This window comes from Parus major, chromosome 1 (genome assembly GCF_001522545.3).
Source record: "Parus major isolate Abel chromosome 1, Parus_major1.1, whole genome shotgun sequence".
NCBI lineage: Eukaryota > Metazoa > Chordata > Aves > Passeriformes > Paridae > Parus > Parus major.
The window spans coordinates 49,103,229-49,118,680 of NC_031768.1; the positions used below are offsets into that span (position 1 = coordinate 49,103,229).

Consider the following 15,452-nt stretch of genomic DNA (forward strand, 5'->3'; position numbering starts at 1 on the left):
AAAGAGCTTTGCCCATGAGCCTCAGCCAATTGGTCTTCACTCCCAAAATATTTCACGTGGAAAGAATAAAAATAGTGCATATTTCTGAATGGGACTGCAAAAGAGGTGGTGGTCTTAATAACATTCCAGTGGGAAATCTCTATATTTTGAACACAGTTTGGTTGTTAGGAATCACACTTGAATCACATACAGTTATAGGAACTGGTTTATTTAATTATAGGGAAGACAACATTTATTCATAAGTTCAGGGTAGAAGTATCTCACTGCAAATCCTTTAATAATCTTCTTAAATTCATACTTCAAAACCCTGAAGTGAAGAAAAGGAGGTATTGTTAAACTTTTCACATTTTTACAATGTCAAAATAAGGACTGTTGAGTCTCCTATACAGTCTCAAACATTTCTTCCCTCCTCAAGCTTTGATTTAGATATTAGTGTGCCTTGTTTGATCCAACAGTCCTTATGCTGTCACTGACTTCTCTGTGTACTGCTAGGTTTTATGTGGCCACACTTGATTTTTCTTTCCTCTGCAGTAAAGTTCACCTTAGGCTGGTGAACTGCATTTACAGAATTACAGAGCATGGCATTGCTGCAAAGAATCTATCACTCTAACCTTTAGTACACCCAAGGTCAGAACACAATTACAGGGTTCAAGGGTTCAGTAAGTTATTTGCTTGCACAGTCTGCTGATTGATTGTTCTAAAATTGTTATTAGGGAGCTAGCACCAGTGATCAAAGGGAAAGGAAAATGAAACAGGAAGCAGTAAGCTAGGGAAGGTGCTACAGCCTAGTGCTTGTGTATAAATAAGGGTAATGTCAGTGAAAACAGGAAAACACTGGAAAGCAGATTAGTTCAAGTGAGACAACCTACACAGTCATAGATAAGCCTAAAATCCAGTATTCTGCATAACTCATTTTCTGTGTTGAGTAGAGGTTTTCTGAAAGCTCTGCCTCAGTTTTATTAAAAAACAAACAATAACCAAACCCAATGCCAAAAAAAGCAGCTGTTCAAGACATTTAAAAGAAATTATTCTTGAACTCTGCAAGACCTCATGTAGTTAGATTTACCTAAATTACTGGTTGCACAGGATTGCATAAAGGCTTGAGGAAGGAACAAAGAGCGTGATTTCTTTGATGGTGTTTCATCCAAGCTTCTCCAGCAAGAACAGGAAGGAAAAGATGACTGCTAGACTATGCAGACTGCTTATGGCTCTTACTAGTCTTCTTCTATCCATGGCCTATGACAGTGCAGGATCAAGAAGACTATTCAGTCCCGGATTCTTTGACCCATGTAATCCTCAGAAATCCTTCAGAGTAATTTAGATCAGCACAGCAGAGTTTTTACAAATTCCAGCTGTTATTTTCTGTGGATCTTTATAAGCTGTTACAAATGCAATATTTAGCCCTTTTTGCCATTGCACTCTGGTGTGGCTCTAGACCAGGTGACTTGGCTTAATGAAAATGGCAACAGAGCTTAGGAAACGTGCTACTTTGCTTTTGCATGGGCATCATCACAGTCTATTTTATGCTACCTACCTTAGTTGATTTTGATTTTTTATATGCCACTAGTTTAGCTATGTGGAGAATTTCTTATAACACATTAACTTGATTATTTGCAACACCTGACCATGCCAACAGAGACAGCCTAAAGCAGCATTGTTTCAAGGTAGATCAGATTTGAACTTCTTTAAAGGTCAGATGTACTAGACTTTGGAGATTTGTATTTGTGCCTAAAATAGTAGAAATGCACCAAAGTTGTGACTTAGCCTCCAGCAAATGTACACTACTTAGCAGCGTACAAAATGTTTGTAATGTTTGTAAGTGTCAAAAACACTTTAAGGAAATTAAATGAGTTTAAGATCTAGTCAACCTGAAGGAAATCTTCTAAGAGGAAAAATGTCTGAAAATCTGAAAATTGAGACTGGAGAAGAATTTTTGTTATAAAACATTACCTATCAACACCTATATAAGAGTTACATCTTATTTTGTCAGTAAATCATGTAATAATTCATATTCACTGTATCCCCTTGAGTACTGCAGACTGCAGAATTATGCTTTTGATATGGATAATTACTCTCTGTTGTCCAAGAATGGAGAGGATGGAAAGGATCTTTAATTTTTTTCTGGCAAGTGGCTGTTTATTACTGGATGACGTTCAGGATCACAAGTTATCTTGGGGTAGCTAAAAGCTAAAGCTGAAAGCCTAGCTAAAAGCATCTCTCAGGTAAGAAAGACCTTGACTAAAGCTGCCCAGCTTTGACTGGATTAATCCAGAATGAGCTCAAAAAAAAAAGGAAGCAGTAGGTGAAACTTGTTAGACAATTCTGTCTAACTTCACACATCTGGGTTGCTTTTGAGGCAGGAGATAATAGGGTGATGGAAACTCTGGTGACAAGTGCTAACTGGCCTGAGGTATGGAGGGAGGGAGGGAACTGATGTGGAGCTGTGTGATTAACAAGGCCTTTGGTGCCTCTTGGCAACTGTCTGATACAGAGGGTGTTAAATACTAAGAGCTCTCCTTCGGGAGGAAGGGGGACACAACCAGCACCATGCAGATGGCAGAGCCAGAGGCTGGGGTCCCACCCAGGAGTCAGGCTGCTCTCAACTGAGCCAGGGACTGGATCCTCAGACGGTGTGAGTCATGAGATGGAAACCTTGGAACAGAAATTAGTACCCATGCCCCCTATGGGAGCAGGGACAGATCCTAAGACTCTGTGAAGAGTTTAGGTCCAAGTCAGGTCACCACTGGGCCTGCAGCCCTCCATAACTTTATTCTTCTTATCTGAGGCTCCTCAGGCCTCCTAAACTATTCTCTTTATGTCATATCCTTGGCTTTTAAATGTCTTCACTGATGCACTGGAAATCTGTTAGCACACATCGAGGAAATATTCTGCAAATCTCTTCAATAAAGACACTAGATGGTCTCCAGAGGTTCCTTCCAACCCTAACAGTTCTGTCATTCTGTGCAAACAAAATTGTGCAAACTACTGCATTTTCTCATATCATTTGCCTCCAACATAAACTTAAGTGTCCAAGTTAAAATTTTAGCCTTTCTTTATTATTTATGCTTTGAGAAGAGTTAGGCCTCAGAAAAGTAGCTTAATTAAGATGCTTAAGGAATATGTTTTTGAATTCCAGGGCCAGGTGAATATGCAACTGAGTCAAATTTTTCTGCCTTTGTTGGAAGGTAGCCAGCACAGCCAGAAGGAAGGGCCAGTTTGGAAGAATGAAGAGACTAAAGGCTCCCTGGAGAAACTGAGCATGAAATACAACATAGTTTTTCCTGCTATAGTGTGTGGAGTCAAGGACACCTGACACTTATGGAAAACAGAGGATGTAGTTGATAAATTCCAGATGTTCCAGAGTCTTGTCTTTCCTGAAGATTTGGAAGACACAGCCCAACAAGGATCATTTAAAAACCCTGGGATTTTGAGTTCCATAATTTCTTCAGAAATACTTGATATGTCCAAGTGCTGGACAGAATGTAAGCTTTTACCCGAGGCAATGTCCACATTTGTCTGTGCAAATTTGTCTGCCATTGGATGTCAGACTGGTCTGAATTATGGAAGAGTCATCCAAAAATCTGAAATGGTCACTGTAAATTTCGTAGAATCACCAGGAATAAATAGATATTTCAAAGTCAAGACTGAAAACAGCAAGCAGGTTTTGACCCAAGACAAAAGAAATCACAGTCTAAAAATGCTTTTTTTTCTCTTCATTGCCAGTAAAGGGAACTTAGCCAGGCTAGACCTGGATAATTTAATAATAGGCATCTAGTTAGACAAACCTTCCTCAAATGTATGATGTGTTACTAGAACAACTGATTGAAGGAAAAAGCTGAGTTGACATTCTTGTAATATTTGAATAACTAAATTTCATCAGCAGCTATCCTGAGTACAACCACTAATAGAGAAGACAAACTGCTCTGCTTGTATTGAGAAGAAAAGAAACCAGCAAGGACAGGTCAGGATATCAGTATGTAGCTGTCTGAGGGCAAAGAAGCAGAATGTATCTTCAGCAGAGTTTTACCATCGATAGCTCAGCATGTTAGTTATCTGAGATAACAGCACATTTTCTCTCCTTTCTTATTTCCTCTACCTCTTCTTCTTTCCCTTCCTCTGCACTTTCCCCTTTCTTTTTTTTTTTCTATGCAGTTGTAGAATATTAATTTGTGGAAGAAATTTTAAAAAAGTTTCAAAGATCAGACCCTCCTAAAAATCTTCAGCACCTCAACAGACATGCAATGAATGCCAGTGGAATATGCATTGCTGCTGGTACAATATTTTTGTAAGAAGAGGGAAATGAAAAAAGCATCCAGTTTGTTAAAACTGTGACACTCTCTAATAACTTGTGAAAAATTTGTAGGTTGCTACGCACAGCGTGTTTGCACTTTCTAAAGGTTGCTTTTGGCAGAGGTTGTCAGAAGGGGAAAAGACAATGTGAAGAAAAGCACTAAGACATCTTAATTCCTAGAACTGCGGGGATGTTTGGCCATTCCAGTTTATGCACAAGTTTTGCAGTGCAAGATGAGGAAGGGAGCAGGAAAAAGGAAATTAAGAAAACCACCTCAGCAACTTTCAATGTAATTTGGAAAACTTAAGGAAAAATTAGATGCTACTGGCCATACCTTGTAAATGGGTAAACTATGTCCCTTTTCAGCCATTAATGTTTATATGTATACCTTTACAAAGGACCACTCCTGCAGACTGAGTGACCAGTGTAACCTAATGGGCTTTGGCTATGCCCCACCACTTCAACATATCCTTTTGACCATTAATGCCAAGGAAATGTCCTGTGCTTTTATTTGTGGTTTTTACTTTAAAGAAAGAGGGGATAGATTATGTGAACTACATTAATTTATTGCCCTTCTGTCATTTCTCTTGGTGGCATCTCTTATGTGATGTGGTACCTTATGTGAAACTCAGCAAAAAGTGATGTAATTTAATAGCCTGGCTATAAATCTACCAAGACTTTATTTCAGATCCCTTGACAGAGAACAAGTTGACCCAAATTTAAGGTGACTAATGGACTTCAACCTTCACATGGTTGTAAACTCCCCACCTGTGAGTCAGCTCTATCTAGAATAAGAGACTTTATGTCTGACCATCCCTTTCCTTTACTGAGATCTCCTGGGAACTCTGCTGCTACCTATCTACATTCAAAATTACTACTTGTTTTATCGTAGTGCAAACCAAAGGATTTTCCACTGCCTTTTCCTGTATAAGGTAAACTCAGAAAGCTTGGATGATTTCTGAGATTCTACTTTTTACAGATTTTTTCAAAGCATATCACAACTCAAATGGATATGTAATACTTATAAACTGGAAAAAAATGAAAATCACTTGATCATGGATGTCTCCCTTACATGTTTTTGTTGTCACAGAAATCTAAACATCCTTTGCTTAAATACAGCACTTAAATCATCTAAATCAACATCCCCTAAGATTCACATAAACACGAAAAGTAAACTTTTTCTGGCAGGAATGAAAATAATTCAGCTTTAAACATGTAAGAACCACGTGTCAATCAGTACCATGTGCATTCACCCTACTCATTATCAGAGAGGCACAGCACACAAACCACAAGAGGGCTAATCAGGAACATCTTCTGTAGTACAATGAGAAAACATTGTATAGTTTATAAGACCTTCAACCCACTGGTTGGCCTCAGTAATTACTGAAACATACTCTCCTTATTAAACAAGTTCTTAAATAATTGATCCTATATTTGCTCCTGCTCACTAAGGAAATACTATACATAAACAGAATTTTTATGTGTGTGGTATCTTATTTGCAAATTTTGTTACTGAGAAATGTATGATTAGGCTGTGTATCAGGAGACCAGGGTTCTAGTCTCAGCTCTGCAGCTGATGCACTATATGACCTTGGGAAAGTCATTCACTGCAGAGCCTTAATTTGTCCAAGATTTGTTATCTGACTTGCATTTCATCTGGTTAAATTTCCTTAATATCTTTGACTTTCCTGTAAACACCTTCTAATAAATGACTATGCTTCCCAATATGTCTGGAATCAAGGTGCTTCCCTATTTTCAACTCAAATAACTGTAGAAAAATAAGCCAAATAAAAGAAAAATCCTTTGAGATGAGTGGAAAAAAAGGATTACCAATTTTTTTTTTATTTTAGTAAGCTGCTTTGTGTTTCATTATTTTACCAGGTTCTGTAGTTGGCACAGGCATGGCTCAATGTGGGAAAATTTCCAAAAGATTGCTTCCTGAGAAAAAAATAGCTTCCTGTTTCTCAGGATGTGCTTCTGCTCACTCTGCTGCTGAGGGCATGTTGCTGCTCTCTCTTATTTCATAGTGAGTAGATAAAAGTTAATACAGCTTCCCCCTATGCAGCAGCAGTACCTAGTTTTTATGACCTCATTCTGTGAGTGCCAGAGGAGTGGTGTGCCAGCCAGGAGGCAACTGTCCACCACGATAAAGCTTAAGCACGTCAGTCTGGGGAACAGATGGGATGTTGACTGTGCTAGAGGGAAGGTAGAGGACTTTGAATACTCTCTCATCTTTCCCCCAGTTCAGAGGTACAAGTAAAGGAAAGGAAACATGTACATGTTTTCACAAAGAAGAAGTCAAATCAAAGGAAAGGCTTTGTGCTTTTGCTTTCAGAAATTTTAAGTAATGTTCAAAACCCCTAGCAAATTGCTTTGAGCAAATAAATACACATCATAAGCATATTTCAGTCTCTGAATCCCTCAGACAAATGCTGCTTTGAAACTACTTCTCATACTGTGCTCCTAATGATAATGTGGATTGTGTAACAATTATATTATAATGAAGAGACCTGAGGATAGAATACTTTTTTAATCTGAAGTATTACTAATAGTGTGATAACCCTTAAGAGGAATGGTTCTAGGGATGTGTCTGCTAGCTTAGAAGGCAGCTGGATAGAAAGAAGAAGCATTTTATATGAATAGATGTTAATTGATTAAACCTTAGGCATACATTTCTTATTCTTACACATATTTACTGAGGAAGAGGCTGTATTTTCTATACCACACGATTTAGAATATCCAGAAGCCTTTGAAATTCTCAGTATTTAGTGTATATATTTCATAACTTGTTAGATGTTCAAAGGATGTAATAAAGGCTTATATTAATACCACACTATGGAACTGGAGAACTGGAGTGACAGGGCAGCTAAAGCACATTGCAAATGTAAATTCATGCTTTCTTCTGGAATCATGGTAGAGGCTTCTTTCATGTGTCTGAACTACAAAGGTGGTCAAACTGGAGATGAACAAGTTCAGGGGATTTCTCAGTGTAGGTTAATGCTGAAGGTACTGAACAAAATGCAAAGGCTCAAAGACCTTCAACCCCAAGGGCTGTAGCCAGTCTTTAGGCCTCTGATCCCATAAAGTAACCAATCTATTGGAGAGATAGTTTTTGATGTTCCCAAGATATTATAAATAATTTTTGTGGTTTAACCTTGGGTAAATGCCAGGTGCCCCATAAAGCTGCTCTATCACTTCCCTCCTCATCTGGACAGGGGAGAGAGAATATAATTAAAAGCTCATGAGTCAAGATAAGAAACCTGTTTCCTAAACCTTAATATTTAGACTACAGGATCTGCAATACAGGTGTTGAAGTAATAACAGAATGAATTTATTAATGCTTTTGCATCAGTGCTCCAAAGCACTTTGAAGCAACACAAAGAATGTTAAAAGTAATTCATTGCCTTGGGTATATCAAAGAATTTATGAAACCAAACCCACTGTTTTCAAACAATATCAGAGTTACCTCCAGAATCAACAACTGGGCTATTGTTTCATAACCACCACAAAAAGATACCTCTCATCTTATTATGTCAGGTCCCTTCATCTGCCTGAGTATTAGAAACAAATTAAGAATCCCTTGTCTACCAATACTAGAGATGAGTGAAGAAAATTATTTGCTAAATGCATCCTAGGCCTGCTCAGAAATTTTTGGTGGACAATCTTAGTAGCACTTCAGTTTTTCTTCTTTTTGCTTAAACAACTAACATCTCCTCTTCGGCCCATGTCAAATTATATGAATCAGAAAGAATTTTAAAGAATTTTGAAGTGGGGTGGATGTATGATTTTGCAATATATCAGTGTTTTCTTAACAGTTATCAAAAACACAGACCCACTTTTTACGAGAATTTTTCTTCACACTGAGAATATATTTTGCAATTCTGTTTGGTAAAAATGAAAGCTCAGCAGAGTGGCTGGCAGCTTTCTTACTCAAAGGCAAGTAAGTCAGTGCTGTCTATCCAAGGCTTCTTACACTTTTTCCCCAGGGAACACAGCATTTTCTCCAAGACAGCAATCTTTTGGCACTTGACCAAGTTTTCTAAGAATTAATTTCTTGTCAGGAGATCGTAACATCCCTCCACAGTAAAATTCTGCAGGCACGATGAGGCTGTCAGCTGCAAGGGCAACTTGCTAAAGCAAGGAACAGAAAAACAAGGCAATGAAATTCCTTCCCAGAGAATGCAACAATTGCTTCTCAGATTTCACCCCCTATTCTTTCACTTTTGGTTAAAAATTTAAGCATAAAAAAAAAAAAGTTTATTTTCCCTGCACACTCTCACTATTAACACCAAACTTAGGAGAGGTTACCAAACTCAAGCTGTTATAGGTTAAGCAGTAGGTGGAGCATGCAAAACATTCCTGAATTGATTCAACAGGCCTTTACATAGCTAGAACCTCATTCTTCTACCAACGAGCTCCATTGTTTTCATTGTATACTAGCACAAACTGACAAGATATTCAGTCTTTTGGACAGGTATCTCCTTAGCTGTGTCTAGAAATCTCCTTGGACATACTGAATAAATATTTAGGGAAAAAAATAAGACTTCAGCTTGTAAATGTCAAGATCTGTATGCATTGAATGACAAAAAATCTTGGATCATGTGAAGAGAGAAACAGCCATGTCTCTTAATGATGATTAGAAATGTGCATTAGTTGAAAGTATACATGAAGGAGGGCTGAACAAAGGAAAGGTGGGTGGTGCTATTTTCTCAATACTGCAAGAAATGGGAAAAATGTACCTACTTCACACAGGGAAAAGAACAAACAGATGTGATGCAGAATGTCTATTTAAAATAAGCGTCATCTATTTCTGTTTCAGATCAGTGCCTCCTGGGGTGCCCACTCTTGGATGCTGGGGGAGCTTTGTAGCAGAGAATGTCAGTGACGCTGCTGTCCTGGCTGTATCTTGGCTCCATGCACAGAACCACTTTTTTCCACGTCAAAGTGCACGCTTTTACCCACTCATGTTACTTGAGGTTTGCTGTCTGAATTTCCCAAGATTTTTCAGCATGAAATACTGGCTTTCTCATTACCCAGGACAATTCTGCCTGTGTTTCCTGTCCTGTAATTCATCTTTGTTTTTTATCTGGTTATCACTATATTGCTGGCCAGTTTACTGTAGATACAACTTGACCAAATTAACTCACTCCTTTTTATTTATTAATAAATAACTTATTAATAAACTCAGGAGACTGCTCAGATGACTCAAATGAACTTTATTAGCATAGTGTGAATAATTCAGCATGTTCTACAAAAAGAAAAGACCAAGGAAATACAGAATAAGGATGCTATCTTGCCAACTTTCCTAGCATCAATGGACACAGATCTGCTGCCAAAGTTTGTCCCCATGAGGAGGTTTTCAGACTTAACTTTTCTTAGGAGTAAATTTCCAGATACAAAGCCTGCTTTTTTTTTTTTTTTTTCCAATATTATTAAGTAATCAAATAATATTGATATACTGGGGAACTTTATTCTGTATAAGTAATAACTTGTTAATACTAAACAGGGGTTTCCAAAATACCAATCAAGACAGTATTATAACTAATTTCCTTGCCTAAACTGTAAATTAACTTTAGGCATGTGTGACTAAAAGTTACGTTTTTACTCTGAACTCAGAATAGTGGTTTCATTGAGGAGGAGCCTCTTGAAAAAGTTTGATTCCATTTCAAATCTTGATTTTAGTCTTGACAAGATTATACAATCATGATTCAAGAATTCTTTATATTCAGTGTGATTGTGCTCAAAGAATTTCTATGTTATGTTTTCACAACAAATAAAAGAAGCAAAGGACATCTTTCAGAGATCTGCCCAGACTAGATGAAATTATTTAATGAGGACACCTTCTGTTCCTGGGGATTTTATCCTCTACGTTTTTTTTCATGAGAAATGTCTCTGCCAGCTGCAGTATGTTTGCTATCAGCATGAGCTACTGCTCCTATGCTCTCACAGGAAAGAAAAAATACATAGAGGGGGAAAATGGCATACTATTACCCTTAGCTTTGTGGGTATCCTAAAGAACTGCAGCTCTTTTTGCAACCTAGGATGGGCTCATGATTCTGCTAAAGCCAGTGGCACAGAACTTTATGCTTTATGCTCCAATGGACTTCAGGCTGTCTATGGACAGATGCCTATTAAGGATGGTTCTGGGATATAAGATAAAGGAAATAACCCTGGTTCTAAACCTCTGAATTCTCATTGTACTGTCCTACACAAACAGACCTACACCATGCTGGTGCAATAAATGGGAAAAAAGTGCATTTTGGCAAAAAAGCATAGAGAATGGAGGTCTGGTTGCCCAAGATACAAATCTGTCTTCTCTTACATTGCTTTCATGATGACTGTCTTTTCTACATCAGTTTTTCCCTCGTTATACAGAGAATAAAATGTCGTACCTGCTCCCACTTACCTCTCCAGAGCGGTAAGGATTAATTAGCTCATGTTTGTACACTGCACTGAATGTGTAATGAGCAAAATCATTTTTTCTTACAACTGAATCCTGCAATTTATTTTTTAAAAATTTTTAATTGCTGTTAAAAATATGCATAACTGATTACAACTTGTTTCACTAAGGAAAAAGTGACAAGCTGTTGTATGGGTAATATGGCAACATGCACCTCTTTTTTGCTATTCTCTCATTTATTTTCTTTTCTCCCTTGCCAAAGGATTTTTTTGTGATCCCTGGGAAAAGGCAGCCACAGTGGCCTGGTTCCCTTTGTCTTATTCATTCTTTGGTAGGAAGGCCACAAGTTCACATTTTAAGAGAAATCCTCTGAGATTTGTGTGTGTGGTAATTTCTATAAAGCTGCTGGAAGTACATTTTTTTAATGACAATATCTGATTTTGTTTACAAAAGGCCAAACCCAATCCTATTGTAAATCTCTAGGGGAAAAGCTTTTAACTTTTATTCACTTAATTCAAAATACTGAGGCAGTAAAAAAACCAGCTTGCTTATATGTCCATTGTAAAAGCAGTGATTTATAGTGTCAGTTACTCTAATGATAGCTTTATAGGATTAAATTATTTACTGCTAGGAATTCAAGAAAACTAGAACTAAATGCAATAATGCTGCTATTTATGTTTCTTTGGAAAATACGATCATTACTTTTCCTTGTTCCTTCTTCATTGTTTCTCACTGCATAACTAAATTTCAGTAATTGAAATATGTGCAAGTGATGGAAAATTTTAAGTTGCAAACAAGCTCTTTCTGGAAAAATGTACAACATTTTTCCAGAACTCCGAACTCCCTCCCATCTTTTTAGTATTTTGTTTCATCAAAGCTTTCAAAAACTGTCCTTAAAAGGTCTTCATTCACCCTTCCTAAGATTATCTGGGCTGAAGACTCCTTCTTAAGTCAGTGAAATAGTATAATGCCTACAGTGAGTTCCGAATCTCAAGCACTAGCCACTTCTGTTGAAAACCCTACATTTTCAAATTACAGTCTTATATGCTGTGAACATATGTATTTTCAGGAAAATTCAGCTAGAAAATATCTTGCATACTGGGCTTATCTGAGTGAAATCCCCAGTGTCAACAAAAATGCAATTTTGTTCAGTGATTACAGTTCCTGTGATCTGCACTACAAGATTTATCCTCCATTAAACATTGACGGGAGATGGGAAAATCATGGGGGACGTTTCACTCCATCAAGATCCATGTCAGTACTTTTATTGCACAGAGAAACCTACTGGTCTCGAGCAACCTCCCTTAGGAGCTGGCAAAGGCAAGAATGGATAGAATAAAGTGGAAGAGGAAAGATCTGGGGGCACTTGATGTTCCAAAAAAACCACAGAAGAAACCAGCAATGAAAGCTAGATGTCTTACTGCAAAGTTCCACAGATGTTGGAAGAATTTGTCAAAAGAACGCAAGCAGCATAAAAAAACAAGAATCAGAAAAGATAAATAACATACCCTTGAAGGGGAAAAAAGATGTAATATGTGTGACATATATTTAAGGTAGATTCTTGAGGTTTTTATATTGAAACATGTATAGTTATGTTAAATACAAAGGGGAATTAAAGACACTGATCAGCAATTTGGAGGAACACAAATCAGATACTCATTATCTGCCAGCATCTGTTTGCAGATTCCAGAATTTTTTTCACTTTAGTAGTTTGCTATTATTTGATCAGAATTTCACATCAGAAATTACCATTAAAGGCTAGTTTAAAAATTCAGCCATCCACTCATGGAATGAAGCATATTAAGTGGCCAGAAACTATTCACATGGCAGGAGCACTGAGAAAGGAGGAGAAACAAATTGCCGTCAAAAATACCTTTTCGAAACTCTTGGTTCAGCAGTTATACATAATGAAGCCATTCCTTAAAATGAAGTGTTACTTGAAAGCTATTAGGTTAATAAAGAAATAAAGCTGTACAATGAATATTGTTTGTAATAGAAGACCAGGCTAGTTTTGACAACAGTTTAAGTGTTAGTTTCAATTTCAAAGAGATTACCATGAAAATGTTGAACAATGTGTTAATTCCCATACACTCTACCAATGAGATTCTGAAGGCACTGTCAGAAAACAAGCAGGAAAATATTTAAAAATACAACTTTAAGATTCTGACCCTTTCCCATGAAAAGCCCTCCATACATGAAAAGGCTACAGAAATTTGGGAAGCAGGAGTTAGCAGCTCATCTAATCATCATCTAAAAGTTCTGTGATGACTTTAGACATTAAAAAAACACATCCAGAACTAATGAAGTTGGTCAAATATATAAAATTTGCAAAATTTACTGTTTGTTATTCCTAGAAAGCTCCAAAAGAGATAAGTAAATAATAACAGGACTGTATTTTCCACAGAAATGGAGGGAAACGGACAATGCAGTTCAGACTTAAAAGACATCTATGTTCCATCCTCACCTCAACCAGAATTAGAAGTAAAATGGCACTATGGGTGAAAGGTAAGGTACTTTCACTATTGAAAAATACTTAGCATTTGAAAATAAGGGTACTTGAAAATTATTCCTTTTATTTATTTAACTGCATTTAGTATAAGCAAAGGAAAAAGAAGCAAAATAAAAATAAACAAGCCAGGGCCGTGCAATGACTGCCCAATTGCTCTGCATGGCTCTTTGCAAAGCAACCCCTCAGGCACCTTTATCCTGTAGTGAATTAAACTGGGGAACTCAGACACTGGAAGCTTTGCAGAAGATCAAAAAGCAAAGAGATAAGGTGAAGGAATGAAAATCCTTCTGGTATCATTGGGTGTGGAGATAACATTTCTGACTCGTGAAGGACTGGTGTTGTTATATTCTGCAGTCTAAGGGAACATGTCAGGGAATGAACATATCAACTGTGGAGTTGCCTGACAGCCTCTGCCATCGACAACTCTTGGAGACAGACTATTGGGTTAGAGAGACCTTTGATTATTGCCATCCTGTGCTCTTGAAGATGTCATTTAGAACAGAATGAGCACTCTTTGTAAATATGAACCCTTCATAGATGATCATCAGCTTATATAAAGAGAAGAAATGCTATTTGAAATATTTGACAGACTTGCTCTCTAGCAGTGAAATAATGTTTGCCAGGCCACCAGGCAAACAAGTAATAGTTATTTCCAGTAAACTGAGTGAGCATCAGAAATTATCTGGATTCTTATGCAGGAAACACAAAGAGAAAGACCTTTGGCTTTTCTACAATGAAGAAAACATAGGGGTGTTGTCAGAAAGTTATGAAAGAAAATCCACATGTCTACCTGGGAAGAGAACAGCTATGTTTGACATATTCAAACCTATAAAAGGTAATGCTTTGTTAGCAAAAATTCATCTCTTACTATAAGACATTGGATCCATAGAAAAATTACCATGTCTTATGTAAAACAAGATTGATTTAAAATGGAGTCTTTATGTGTTTCTGAAGACATAACTAAAGAAGTATTTTTATTCTCAAAGGGTGTAGTTCTTTTAAATGAAGAAAAATACTTAGAATTTTAAGCAATTATGAAAAGAACACTCCTTGTTGAAGGAGAGAATGAAACCGTGATATATAATTTAAATAATCTAGTTTAAATTGCTGGATATTACACAAATCATCACACACTTCTTTACAATATAAATCCCCTGTAAAACAAGCCAATAGAGGAAAGATTGAAAAAAAAGATTGAAATTAATGCCAAGCAAATTATCCAAAACAATGTTTCACAGAAAACTGAAAATGCCAGTCAAATAGAACTCAATATAATTTTCATTAAATTGGAGAGGCAATCAAGTTTACCATGCTTGGAGTTAATAATAACCAATATGAGGAGATATTTTTGTACTTAGTGATGGTTATACAAGAAAAGAATGACACTGATAAAGAAATAATTGAAGAAATTGGTTTCTTGACATTGATAAGAAAGCATTACTTCCAATAAAGTAAAATATGCAATCCATCAACTTAAACAAGGACATTCTTTTCAGAAAGATGGAAAGACTATGGCAGGAGTTACAGTGTAGTTAATGGCCTAGAGAAAAGTGTAGGTTAGGGGATAAATATTAAAAAAAACTTCATGAGAGCACAGCATCTACTGGTGAAGAAGCAGTGGTTCAATAGAACAAATTGCCACTGCTTTGGACATTCCACTCAGGCCTTGCAAATGACAGCACGGAACCTATGTGGAGGAGCCTGTCTTCCTAAAAATTTTGTTTTAAAAAAATCTTGCCTGAGTGAGTAAATGTAAGTCTCCAATAGTGGTTTTGCAGGGAGATTTTACAGCAGCTGGAGATCAGGCTGAGTGGCCTCAATTTTCTTTTATCAGGGAGCAATGCACAGATTGATACAGTCTTTCTTTTTTTAGTATTGTCTTGAAGTTATTCTGTCCCATGATAAAAAAGGCTAAATTAAAGTGAAGTAGAGAATTTTGGTTGCCTGCCACAAAAAAAAATGAAAAAACAAAAACAAAAACAAAAACAAAAACAAAAACAAAAAATTAACAGCCAAAGCACTTTTGCAGTTTTAATTTTCTTTTTCTCTTAAACCCTAAATCCACTATTTGGGTTTCTGTTGGTTTCTTTTAAGAACAGAAAGCTTGGAGCTTCTTCCCTCAGTGAAATGAGGTTGTTTTAGACTGTAACTTACAGGAAAGATGGACAATAACAGTCCACACTGGGGGAGGCAGTGGTTGAAACCTTCACCTTGTCTCTAATGTTTACACAAGGCAAAATCACCAGAGCAAA

At 37.0% G+C, this 15,452-nt stretch overlaps 1 long non-coding RNA gene across 4 annotated transcripts in view; it reads left to right on the forward strand.

The window, feature by feature from the left end:
* The first annotated feature begins 13,099 nt into the window (after window positions 1-13,099).
* Window positions 13,100-15,452, forward strand: part of LOC117244415 — a 54,435-nt gene continuing 52,082 nt past the window's right edge. For all 4 annotated transcript variants that reach the window (XR_004497450.1, XR_004497449.1, XR_004497451.1 and 1 more), the window contains exon 1: window positions 13,100-13,196. This is a non-coding gene — a long non-coding RNA (uncharacterized LOC117244415). The remainder of the gene's footprint in view (window positions 13,197-15,452) is intronic.